Source organism: Dipodomys ordii, unplaced genomic scaffold (assembly GCF_000151885.1).
Source record: "Dipodomys ordii isolate 6190 unplaced genomic scaffold, Dord_2.0 Scaffold36, whole genome shotgun sequence".
In the NCBI taxonomy this organism is placed as follows: Eukaryota; Metazoa; Chordata; class Mammalia; order Rodentia; family Heteromyidae; genus Dipodomys; species Dipodomys ordii.
The window spans coordinates 14,388,199-14,400,591 of NW_012267252.1; positions in this window are offsets into that span (position 1 = coordinate 14,388,199).

The window sequence follows — 12,393 nt, forward strand, 5'->3', positions numbered from 1 at the left end:
TCCCCTCCACAAATTATACCAATATCAAATACAGTGAAAACAGGGGTTATACCGTGGGGGAGGGACATACAAAGCAACAAAGAAATATCTTATAAATATGTTAGAAACAATAGCAAGAAAGAAAAAACATTTGAATACTTATCTTGGGGTTCATTTCACCTAACATCAACTTATCTGACCTGTTCTGCTTGTCTCAGACAAGCAGTAATTGCGAATAAGGGAAACCATGGGACCTATGTTTCTTTGGGCCTGGCTTACTTCACTTAATATAATTTTTCCAAGTCTTTCCATTTCTCCTAACAAATGGGGCAATGTCATTCTTCCTGAGGGAGGCATAGAATTCCATTGTGTATATATACCACATTTTCTTGATCCATTCATCAACTGAGGAGCATCTGGGTTGGTTCCATATCTTAGCTATGGTAAATAATGCTCCAATAAACATAGTTGTGCTGGTAGCTTTAGTGTGGTCTTGTTTGTGATCATTTGGGTAAATGCCCAAAAGTGGGATTGCTGGGTCATAGGGGAGCTCTATGTGGAGTCTTTTGAGGAACCTCAAGCACTAGGAATGCATGTTATTTATGCGCTTCTTAGATGACACCTGAGTTTACACTAATGAAATAACTCACTCTCCACCCCTGGAAAACTTCACAGTGAGGTCTGGAGTGATCAACTATGATTTGAAAGTTTGAGCTTTCAAATGTGATTCAGCCTGACCTAACCTCCAGGAAGGAAAGAGAGGAACTAGAAGTTGAAGTCAATCATATTGCCAATGTTGCATAAATTATGCCTAATGAATGAAATGTTAATCAATTAATGGACACAATTAATGAAGCTTACTATGTATTGATGCATCAGAACAGTGACATTCTATGAGGAGAAGACATGAAAGCTTTGTGTTCTAGACCCTCCAGACCTTAATCTGCATGATTTCATTTGCCAGCAATCGTGATTATAGCATTTCTCTGTGTTTCTGTAAACAACTCTAGAGAATTGGTTAACCCAGGGTGTTCATGAGCATATTTCCAGATTTATAGCCAGTGTTTTAAAGTTAGAAGTTTGTAAGCCACATGCTTTCATTTGAGCGATATGAACTCACTTTAATTTGTTAGTGCCAGAATTGAACTACAGCACTCAAGTTGGGTTTAATCCCAAGAATGAAAGGTTGATTGAACATCAAAAAATCAATACCATACCATATGGTCATACTATACCAACAGAGTAAAAAACAAAATGCACATACTCATAAAAATCATGCAGAAAATCATTTGGAAAAGATCCAACATCCTTTCAGATCTGTCAAATCTATTTGTATACTATTTATACATATCTTTATTACATATAATAAAGATATAAAGATATTTAAGTTCAAACTAAATTTGTTAGGCATAAAAGCACTTTCAGTGGTAGTTGACAATTTTTTTTTTCTCATTGACTGGCATATTGCTATTGCTAGTCAGGCCTGATCTACAAATAAGGTCTTTAACCAGTCCTTCAGAAACTTCTTGGCTTCTTGGGGGCATTCCTCAGATCTTGAGTATTCTGGGGAGCAAAGGAGGGAAGACACTTGTGTGGAGCATCAGTTAAGGAGCAAGGAAGGATCTATTCTTATGGATGCTCCTGGTTTGCTCTCACTGTTTATGTGGCATTTGAAAATGTTACTTTCCCCTTAACAAATCAGCAATTAAAACAAATTTGCTGCTATAGCATGCTCATCCTCAGCCTTCATGGAAGAGGGACAGAGATGGGTGATTGATTTTTCAGGGCTTTTTGTCAAGGCTGGGGGAAATGCCTAGATTTCAGGTGGAGCAAATACAACAGTGTCCTAGCACAGACTGGAAGGAAGAGCAGTATGCACTCCACAGAAGCTGGCCTGGCTGCAGCAGCATGGAGACCAGGACAGGAAGTCCATGTGGACAGTTCCAAAACTGCTTATAAAAGACTTTCCACCCGTCTGGCTGTGCATTAGGTAAGTTTTGTTGGCCATCTGGATAATCACTGGAGGCTTCACTTAAAGTTTCTCTCTGTCTCTCTCTCTGTCTCTGTCTCTCTGTCTGTCTCTCTCTCTCTTTCTCCCTCTACCTCTCCCTCTCCCAGTCTCTCTCTCTCCTCCTCTCTCTCGCTTTCCAGGTCTCTGTAAGACGTGATGAGGTGGGCCCAACATGGTCATCAAAAGCCATGATTTATTTCCCATGGGCTAGTTACAGCTGGTGTGTGTGCTTAGGAGCTCGAAGAACTGAGCAACCGTGGGGCTGTTGATGTTGGAGGAGTTTGAGGCTTAAGTCCATTGTTCGTGACAGCCGTTGTCTGAATGTGGGAGCACCAGAATTCATATATCAACTACTACATCCACAATCTAGTTGTTTGGGGAGGTGGAGGCTTTGAGAAGGGTTGAGTCACTGATGGTGAGCTGAATTGTGTGCTCAGTGGTTGAGAATGAAAGGTTTCTGTCAACAAGGGTCAGCAGTAAAGAGTTTTATTGAAAGATGGAGACAGACAGGACTAGAGGGACTTAGAAAAACTGAGCCACAGTGGTGGTGCTGCCTAGAGAGTTTTTATGTATTTATTGGGCAAGTTTCGTGAGTCTTTCAATTGGTGGATCTCTTTTTCTTCTCCGATAGGTGGTAGTGCCAAAGATTTAATGTTGGGCCTTATTTCCTCATTTGTTTACTTCCTCAATCTTTTGTAGCTCCCTGTCCCCACTTCATTGTTGACTGGACGAGTTTTGGTTTATTAGCTTAACCTGTTGCCTGTGAGTTGTAAACTCTCAATTCCCTAGCTGCCTAATTTCCCGCTAACTCCTAACAGGAGGTCTGCAAACTCACAATGGATTTGTATCCTATGCAAGAGGTTTGGGGCAGCTCCTAGGAAGGCACAATCAATAAATAACTGGACCTCATTTGATATATCAAATCTATTGGTGTCTTGATCATGGGCTTCCCAGCCTTTAGAATTGTAAGCAATCAGCCGGGCTCATGCATTTAAGCTAGCTACTCAGTGGGTTGAGATCTGAAGATCATGGTTTGAAGTCATCCCATGCAATAAAGTCCATGAGACTCATCTCCAGTAAACAGCTCAGAAAAAGCCACAAGTGCTTCTGTGACTCAAGTGATAGAGTGCTAGCCTTGAGCACAAAGAGGCTCAGGGACAGCACCCAGGCCCTGAGTTCAAGCTCCATAACGAGAGAGAGAGAGAGAGAGAGAATTGTGAGCAATAAATTCCTGATGCTTGCAGAGAATGAAAAAAGAAAATTTCCTGTTGTTTATAAATTCCTCAGTCTAAGGTATTTTGTGACAGTAACCTAAACTGAGACAGCAGTAGAACTAGGCTTTAAATCCAATATCCAGCAAGCCTAGTCCGGGGCTTTTCCCTCATAGTGACATGGGTTTAATTTATTGTAGCCTGGGTGCCTTGAAAACTTCTCAGAAATGAGCACTGCAGTTTTCTTACTCTGCACATCAGAAAATTAACCCAGGGGTTGGGGGCTGGGAGGCTCACAGGAGGGATTGTCCTTTCCCTGCTGTTTACTGAAGGCTGATAAAATGTTTCTGAACCCATAACAAAATACACTTGCTTCTTGTGGTATTAAATCTGTTATTTACTCAGGATTTAAAGCTGGGCACAGTAGGAGGTGTCCTTGTCAGCCGGTTTCCTCTAGGAAGGCTTGTATAGAGCACAGAGCCCTGATGAATCAGTCTTCCCTCCATTCTTGCTCAGAAGTCTCTGAATAGTGGCTTATGTTCTTGACCGTCTGTGACCAGCTCTATTAGAAGTGGCCATGTGTGTTCTGTCATTTATTTTGACAACATCACGGAAGTAAAGACTGCCATATTCCCATTCACCAATGAGGAAATGGGACTCGGGAGAGAAATTAAAGGCACGCCCAAAGTCATTCCATGCAGTAAGTGGAGTCAAGACTCAAACCCAGGTCTGGTCAAATCAGGAACCACCCTACTGTTTTATATGGGCAAGCACTCCTTTTAGTAAAATGTCATCAGTGTAAAATCTGACATGTTTTAGATGAAATGAAGTATAAAAATATCATGGAAGGCAGTGTTAAAATTACATCTGAGAATGACTCAAAACACTTGAAAGCCCATAAAAAGATACATGACATATTAATTACAAATGTTATTTTTTCCACTTGAACAAATCCCAAAGCCCTTCCTCTCTCCAGCAAATTTCTATTGTCTAATGTCAAAAGTAATGCAGTTGTCATTCCTTTCAAATAGTATAATTCTGACATGGCATGCATTCAAGTCAACCTTGACTTCTCATCCTGGCTAGATTAAAATGAAAAGTTGTAAAGACTAACCATCAAAACATCAAGATGCCTTAAGAAAAAGACTGGAGTCAGAGGATGACATAACAAAACCACATGAAACTCACTAATTGTCCCCACCTACGAAACAAACAGCAGCATCGAAGGGAGCCAGATGTCTTCCACGTCTGTAGCCCACATTTATTTCTGTTTGTTATCCAAATGGATTCTTTCTTTGATGTCCCTTTCTTTCACAGAAGCAGGTACAACATAACTTAATTTGAGGCCTCATCAGCCTGGATTTTAAAACCAACTCCAACAACACAGCCTTAGTCTGCAATTAGGGTTAAACACTTGAAAGGGTTCTTATATTTCATTTGAAAATTGGGATCTGGGGTGCTTGTTCATAATCCCTTGTTATAATCTCTGGGAACTGAGAAGATGGGATTGCTTTCTCACTTGGAGGAGAAGGTGAGCCAGTTTTCAGGAGAATGTAGGTCCTAGCAGTACTTTTTAAAAAAATCTCTGAAGTAATGCTCTCTTAGCCTGGTGTATGAAGGAGAAAGCAGAAGGAGAAGTTAACTAGTATTCTAGAGGATGGAAATGTACCATTTGGGCAGTTGAGGGTCCCGTGGATTTGTCTGCTGATGTACTATTGAATTCAGGGCACAGAGGAGTGGATGAGAAAAGCTACACCACTTTTTCAATATTGCCCACAAGTTCAGTTCATCACAATTTCAATATTGCCCCATTTCAGTCCCTGAGATGCATAGGAAGCCCACACTATCAGGTTCACTGAGAGATTGAAATTGTGCCTCCAGATACTGGGCATTCTGGGCTGTGTCTACATCCTGGAAGCAACCAGATGCTCAGGCCAGAGAAGATCCTCCTTGGATTTGGACGTCTAGACTCATGTGCACAGGACATTTGAGAGGCTGCTTCAAGAAACAAAGACCAGACCTCCTCCATGGGTCCATCTACAGTACCCTGATGGATCTAAATTGTTCTTCTTTATGTTGAAATATAGATTCAAATCCCTTGTGGGGACATGGGGCCTAGTGCTCATGATCCTAGCACTCAGGAAGAAGAGATTCAGAGGACTGTGGTATGAGGCTTGCCCAGGGAAACATTTCATGAACAGCTGGGCATGATGGCACACTTGTCAGCCCAGCCAATGAGATATAAGAGGAGCCAGTCCTGGCTCAGGGGCAAAAAGCAAGACCCTATCTGGAAAATAACCTAAATCAAAAAGGATGGGAAGTGTGGCTCATCAAGTGGTAGATCACTTGCCTAGCAAGCACCAAGGCCCTGAGTTCTAATCTAGTACAAAAGAAATTTTAAAAACAACAACTAAAAACCTCTGAATCTCTAATCCCTGGATGGTGTGGCTATGACTAGAGTCATAAGATGAGGTCATTACCTAAAGAAATATGTTTGTAAAGCATTCATCTTGGTGAGTTCCTGCAGAACTAATCTGAAATCTGGATGATGAACAAATGCTTTTACCTCCCCTGCTTCCTCACTAGGCTGAGAGAATTAAAAGCTCAGAGAATGGAAGAGTAAAGACCCTTTACTTCGGATACAGCTCAGAACTTTTTTTTTCTCCTTTTCAAGAATCCTCTGCAACATTAGGCAAATGTGGGGCATTATTGCTATATAAAACACATAAAAACCATTTGGTCTTTGATTTTTTTCTCTCTTTGTTCCTTTTCATTTAACTTAATTTTCTCCAAAGCATCTCCCACTTCAGAAGAAACTTTGGAAACCCCTCATAAGCCTTCATATTTTGTGACAACTCTATGATTATACTTAAGCAGCCTAGTCTAGAGACACATATTCACGCCTTTGTTCATTGCCGATTCCTAAGAGGGTTGTGAACTCTCACATGTTCTAATGAGAGCTTTCTGTGCCTCAGGAAAGGGAATGGATGACATTTACAGAAGATGGCAGTTATTAATAAATAAAAACAAGAACTGGGGGGTGTGACTCAAGTGGTAGAATACTCACCTCGTAAACAGGAGGTCCTGGGTTCAATCATCTCTAGTACTGAAACAAATAAACACACATGCCAATCTAAGTTGCATTACTGGAGCTCAATGAAGACCCAACTCCCCAGGAAAGTGAAACAATTAGTCCAGTTCAGTAGAAGGATGACATGATTGGAAGATAATCTCCCTGGGCCACAGAAGACACCAGGTTTTGTTCTAGATGCTCTGAATGGAATGTAGCTGTCAGTGGATACAGCAGAGATGCAGACTGCCTCTGACAATGGGAAAGAGGCTGGCAACGATTAAGATTTGTCCATAAATGCATGGACAGAAAAAAAGTCATGTACTTTCCATCACCGGAAGTGTGCAAGACCAGGCCAGTGGTCATCAGGCAACAAGTATGTGGAAACTATCGTTGGGTTAGTGGTAAAGCTAGATAATGAAAGATCTAAAGCACCCACCTGTTCAAAAAAAAATGATTCCACATGATTCCACATGTTTATAGATCGATAACCCATTCTGGTCCTCTCTGCTTAATTATCTGAAGAACAAAGTTCCTAACACAAAACTAGCTGTCTCTGATCCTTCCCAACCCAAGATAATATGGCAAGTCTCACCATATTAATTCACCCTCTGCACAGAAGGGGTCATTGACTCCTCTGGGCCTTGCTCCACAGCCTTTCCTGTAGTCCACAGATGAGATGGAAGATCAAGAACACACAGGCCAGGAATGAAGCATCACAGTAAAAGACAATGATGGGCCAAATGCCTGAGGTTAAAATCATTTCAATACAGAAAGTTTTCTGAACCTTGGAATCCATCAAGAAGAGCACGGGGCCTGTGCCAGGGAGGTCCTTGCTGTGGAATTTAAGGGCGCTCACCTTGAAGCTTTTGTTGAGGATTTGGCTTGTAGAGTACATTTCAGGTCCAAAAATCTTACTTCAAAAGAGGAAACATCCCAGCAAAGAGGAGGTACATTTCCGACTTCATTCCCAGAAGACTGTTACGGGGCGCTTTGTTTCAAGGACTCTGATTCTTTTAGTTTCTATGTATTGGTGTACAGTTGGTGCTTACAATGCATTTGGATAAGCAAAATCAGTTTTACTGAAGGAAACTAAAACTCTGAATGTGCATATGTACATCAAATGCCTACATACTTTTAAAAGTAGCTTGGCAATTAAATTGAGATACCAGTGAGGCAGAATTTGAGGAAATAAGCCAATATAGCACAGGCTACTGCCCATCTTCACCTATGTAGGACTAACAAGCAAGGAGATTTGTAGGCCACACCCTGGTATGTGCTCTGATTTCTTGTTGAATTTGTCCACGATTAGGTGGACATTTGTTTCTCGGGGGCCATTTGTCTCTATCACTGGAGGTGTTTTCACTACAGAAAAAAATTTTTTTCTTAATCTTCTCTCCAAGCTATTGAATAAGAAGAAAAACTACAATGTAAAGACTTTTCAAACTTCCTGTTTCAAATGGTTTAAGTCTTTAGGCCCTGGCCATTGAGCTCTGAGCAAGCTGAGTTCATGCGAGGGCATGTGATAAAAGGAATGAAAGGACCACTCTTATTCTTTCCCACTTCTTCAGGCTCTTCTCCAAGTCCTTCCCACTCTTCCCCAACACTCAGTCAAGGTTCCGGTGGGAATCGCCGCTCTCTGCTGCTCATCACATCCCATTTGCCATTCAGCTCAAGAGCCCAGTGCTCCTTCACTCCCCCTCCCCCCTCCCCCACCTGTGTAGAACCCCATCCAAAGCAGGGCTTCGGGGAAATGATGAAGACATAGAGCTCCTGTATGGCTCAGACACTGTAACAGGAGATTTTGGGACTGACGTCCAAAGCACTAAGCTTTCCAAGGCAGAGAAGGAAGGAAGGAACAGAGAAGAATAACTGGGCTCAATGAAGTTTCTCAGACAGGGTCATGGCACAGTCAAGACACACAGACTGAAAAACAAAACAGAACATTTTGTATTCAAGCTGTTTTATTTTAAAAAAAAAACACCTCAGGCCATATGGTTGCCAAACATATAGTTCAGTAACTTTCCCAAATTGTACAGGTCAGTAGGTGGTTCTTATTCAAATACTGACTATTTTCTCTACTAGCAATCATCTTCTGAACTCTTGGAATGCTTTGCTAGATGAGGAAGTTACTCCTTTGAAGGAGGCCAGTTTTCATACCATTTTTATCTCTCTGATTAGATTATAAACTCATTGATCTTTTCTAATAATGTCTCCATCCACAGGGCTTAGTAGAGACTTTTTCATTTCAAAAACTGTAAATTTGAGCCTTTGCCCCTGGCCAAGGCATTAATTCTGAAGAATATCTTTTTAGCAGCCCTCTTCTTTTGCACAACGTTGATTTCTCTGTGTGAGCCTGCCAATTTAGATGCACAGAACAACATGTCCAGCCGAACCCTGACCTCTGCTTCTTATTATAAGTCAGTACAATTACAGGCATTGGAGACTACCAAAAATTCCACATACACATGCTCAATATGGAGCTGCTATGAACAAACTGCTCAAGTGCATTCAAGTTCAAGAACGTCAGTGGGAGAAAGGCAGAGTGATTGTAATCTTTGGCCTGTCACACTGGAAAAGAAAGAAACTCATGTCCTGTAATAATTATCATCTGAGATTACAGACAAGGACCCCACTGGGTCTCTTTTCCTCCCCCAGCTCTGGTTTAGGGCTACTGAAGTGGAGTTTGAGGAAACCAGATGGATGCTGGCCAGAAGAGAAAGAAGGATCCTGGGGGTGGGGGCGGGGAGGGGGCCCGGAGAGGGGAGCTGAGCTAGGGTACCTGTTTATCTTGATCTATTACCAGAAATCTCTTCAATATGCTGCATACATTTGACAGGCCAGTGGCTACCTTTTTCCAGAAAGATAAAACTCATATTTGTTTCCTAGAGCTTCCGTGGCAAATTACCACAAACTGAGTGACTACAAACTAGGCAGATTTATTCTGGGAGATTTAAGTCTGGAGCCAGGTATCAGCAGGGCCACACAACTTTCAAAGGCTCCCCTCCATGACATACTAGTTTCTGGTGGGTGCAGCAATCTTTGACATTTCTTGGGTCACTGTTGCATCACTCCAATTTGTGTGTGTGTGTGTGTGTGTGTGTATCTGTCTCTCTGTCTCTCTGTCTCTGTCTCTGTATCTGTGTGTTTTTATGGTCTTCTTACAAGAACACTAGCCCTCAGATTTAGGACCCACTTAATCTTGTATGACTTCATTTTTCCCTGAGTAATTACTCCTGTAATCATCCTACTTCCAAATAAAATCACATTCTAAGACATGACATAGATGTGAATTTGATGTATGTCATGGAGGGCAGAGGTGATGCTATTCATCCCAGTACTATAAAGTAAAGAAATCTGGGTTCACTGGGCACTAATGGCTCACACCTGTAATTGTAGCTATTCAGGAGGCTAGGATCTGAGAATCCCAGTTTGAAGCCAGCTCAGGCAGTGATGGTGTGGCTCAAGTGGTAGGGTACTAGCCTCGTCTAAAAAAGCCAGGTAAGTTCAAACCCCACTACTAGTGGGGAAAGAAGGGGGCAGAAAGAAAGAGATCTGGGTTCAAATTTTAACACTTTTATGTACTATGTGGTGTCAGATGAATCACTTCAATTCTCAATGCCTCCATTTTCCCAGCTATAAAGGTGGAATAATACCTGTATGTCAAGCTTATTGCTTGTTGTAAGACAGAATGGGAAAGACAGTGGGAGTTGTGAGGGACTCAAGTAGTAATGGACACAAAGTAGAATGTGGTGCTAGTGTCTGGGAAGGAGGAAGTGGGGAGCCATTATCATTTCATGGTTTAGATTTGCAAAGTATAAATATTCTAGAGATCTCTTGTGTCAACAATGTGCATATGGTTAGCAGTTCTACAATGTACCCTTAAAACTGATATCAGTTTTATGTTTTACCATGAATATTTTACAGGGAGAACAAACTAATCTTCTGCTTCTAAAAACGTGTGATTCTATAACAGAACTCTAGAAACAATCTAAGACAGTAATCTGTGGGTTTGACAGAAATAATTCTTGAACTATCTGTGGTTTTGAGATATCTAGAACCCTCCATACCCCCACCACCTCAAATAAGTAATACATTTAGCACCATTATCTAAGCATCACACGAGGCCACTTGAAGTTCTGGGACATTCTGTACATATTATTTTTCTAAAGCTGAGAACGTCTTCTCTTATGTTGCGCATGGGCACACATGGGGTAGATACAAGTGAAGGGATGGATGGCCTCACACGAGGTTGAAAAGAGCTAGTTACCCATTACCACCCAAAGCTGGCCAGCACCATCTGGTCCCTGATCACCCTCTATGTCTTACAAATGCAGACTTCTGCCCCGTTTGCTGTCCCCACACAGATAGGCAGCCCCCTCCTCCAGGAGCCCTCACCTTTCATAAACGAATCATGAAGTCTTTAGAGGACTAAAGGAACCTTTTCTCCTTTCCCCCTTGATTTTGTGCAGGGTTTCCTTAACATGATGTTCCCTGTACCATCCATGGGAGGCAGGGAGTGCAGACCTCATGCATAAGGAAGGCTGTAGATTCTCGTGGCTACTTTGATATCCCCTACCTGCAACAAAACTTTTTTTTTCATTTTATTCCGTATGTTGAAAAGAAGAGTTACAGATGTTTGAGATGGGGCCAGATGCTGATCAGTTTTCCCACAAAAGTTTCCATGTAGGAGTTGTCCTGTTTCTCCCCAGTGTCTATAAATCAGGGCCTCACAGTCCCTCCTGACAGCTTGGACTTGGGCCTATGCCAGTGTGGTTTGAGGTCTACAGTACCCTTAATGGAGTTTTAATGTTCTTGAGAGACTGTCAATTAAAACACTTGTGTCCTCATTTGGAGTTTCCAGCTCTGTTTCAACTGAGCCTCCTCCAGCTACAAAGGGAAAGGAAATATGGATGCACTTTTTGCTGCAGACTAGCCAGATCTGGACAAACCTTTATTGTCAATGGCACGAAATTCTATATTATCTGCCCAGCCCAGAGACTCCCAAGTAGCTCTCTGATACCACAAACCTCATGTCGACTTGGATTTTGGGAGAAGTCAATTTGGAACTCACAAGTGCATTTCAGGCTACTCCTGAGCCTAAAACCATTGATCAGAATAAGTTTTTAAGTCCAACTTAACATCACATAATTTTAGGCATTGACCCTCCCTCCTGGGCCTTCATGTCGAAAGATCACCCTTTCAAAGAGCTGGAGACCCTGTAGCTTAACACCCTATCTGACAAAGGTAGAATACAGGCAAGCAGTGAGTGAAAGAGGGTCACCAAAGGACACACTGCTGGTTGGTAACAGTAATTGGGCCAGAACTGGCTGGGTCTCCTAACTCCGCGGGACTGTGTTCTCTCCACTACAAGCCTGTCAGAGTTTCCAGATAACCAAAACATTGGTAAGACCCTGCCAGGAACCCACCAACGTCAGTCAATATTTGCTACAACAAAATTCCAACAGAACCTAGAGATTTTGAAATCTCCATTCATGTGATTTGATGTGTTCACTTGGAAAAGGATGGATTCTGATTTCTCTTATATGTGATGGAGGCTGTCTGTTGACTTAGTTTGCCCACGGTGAGTGTTTTTGTACTCCATCACTAGATTCACAGTCCACAAATGTTCCATAAACATCCAGCCCATGTCTCCTGCTTTGTCACCCCAGGAAAGAACTCACATGACAAATAGTTTTTGCTCCTGTAAAGCAGGATGACCAGAGTCGCAGAATTAGGACTGAGATTTTTCTGGCATTTGGTCCTTGGGGACTTTACTCAATGTAGCTATTGAGCCAGAAGTCAGGGACAGGGGCGTGGAGTTTGATTCTGCTCAGACCTTGTCCTGGCTCCTTCAAAAAGACTTGTTCTTAGTCTGCTAGGAAGTGTTTAAGAGTCACCAGTGCTGGGCTTTCTAATTGAGTTGGGCTGACCACTCATTTTCTAGAGGCTTTTAATTACTATGATTATTACTTTAAAATCTTAAATGCAAGTGTCACAGTTACATAAGTCAGTTCCTTTTGGACAATGTCACCTCTTCCCTTGCTCTCTCCCAGTTTCCCCCTCTCAACCCAACCACATGTTGTAGAGTTCATTTTCAACAGGGTGTCCAGTGAGTACCA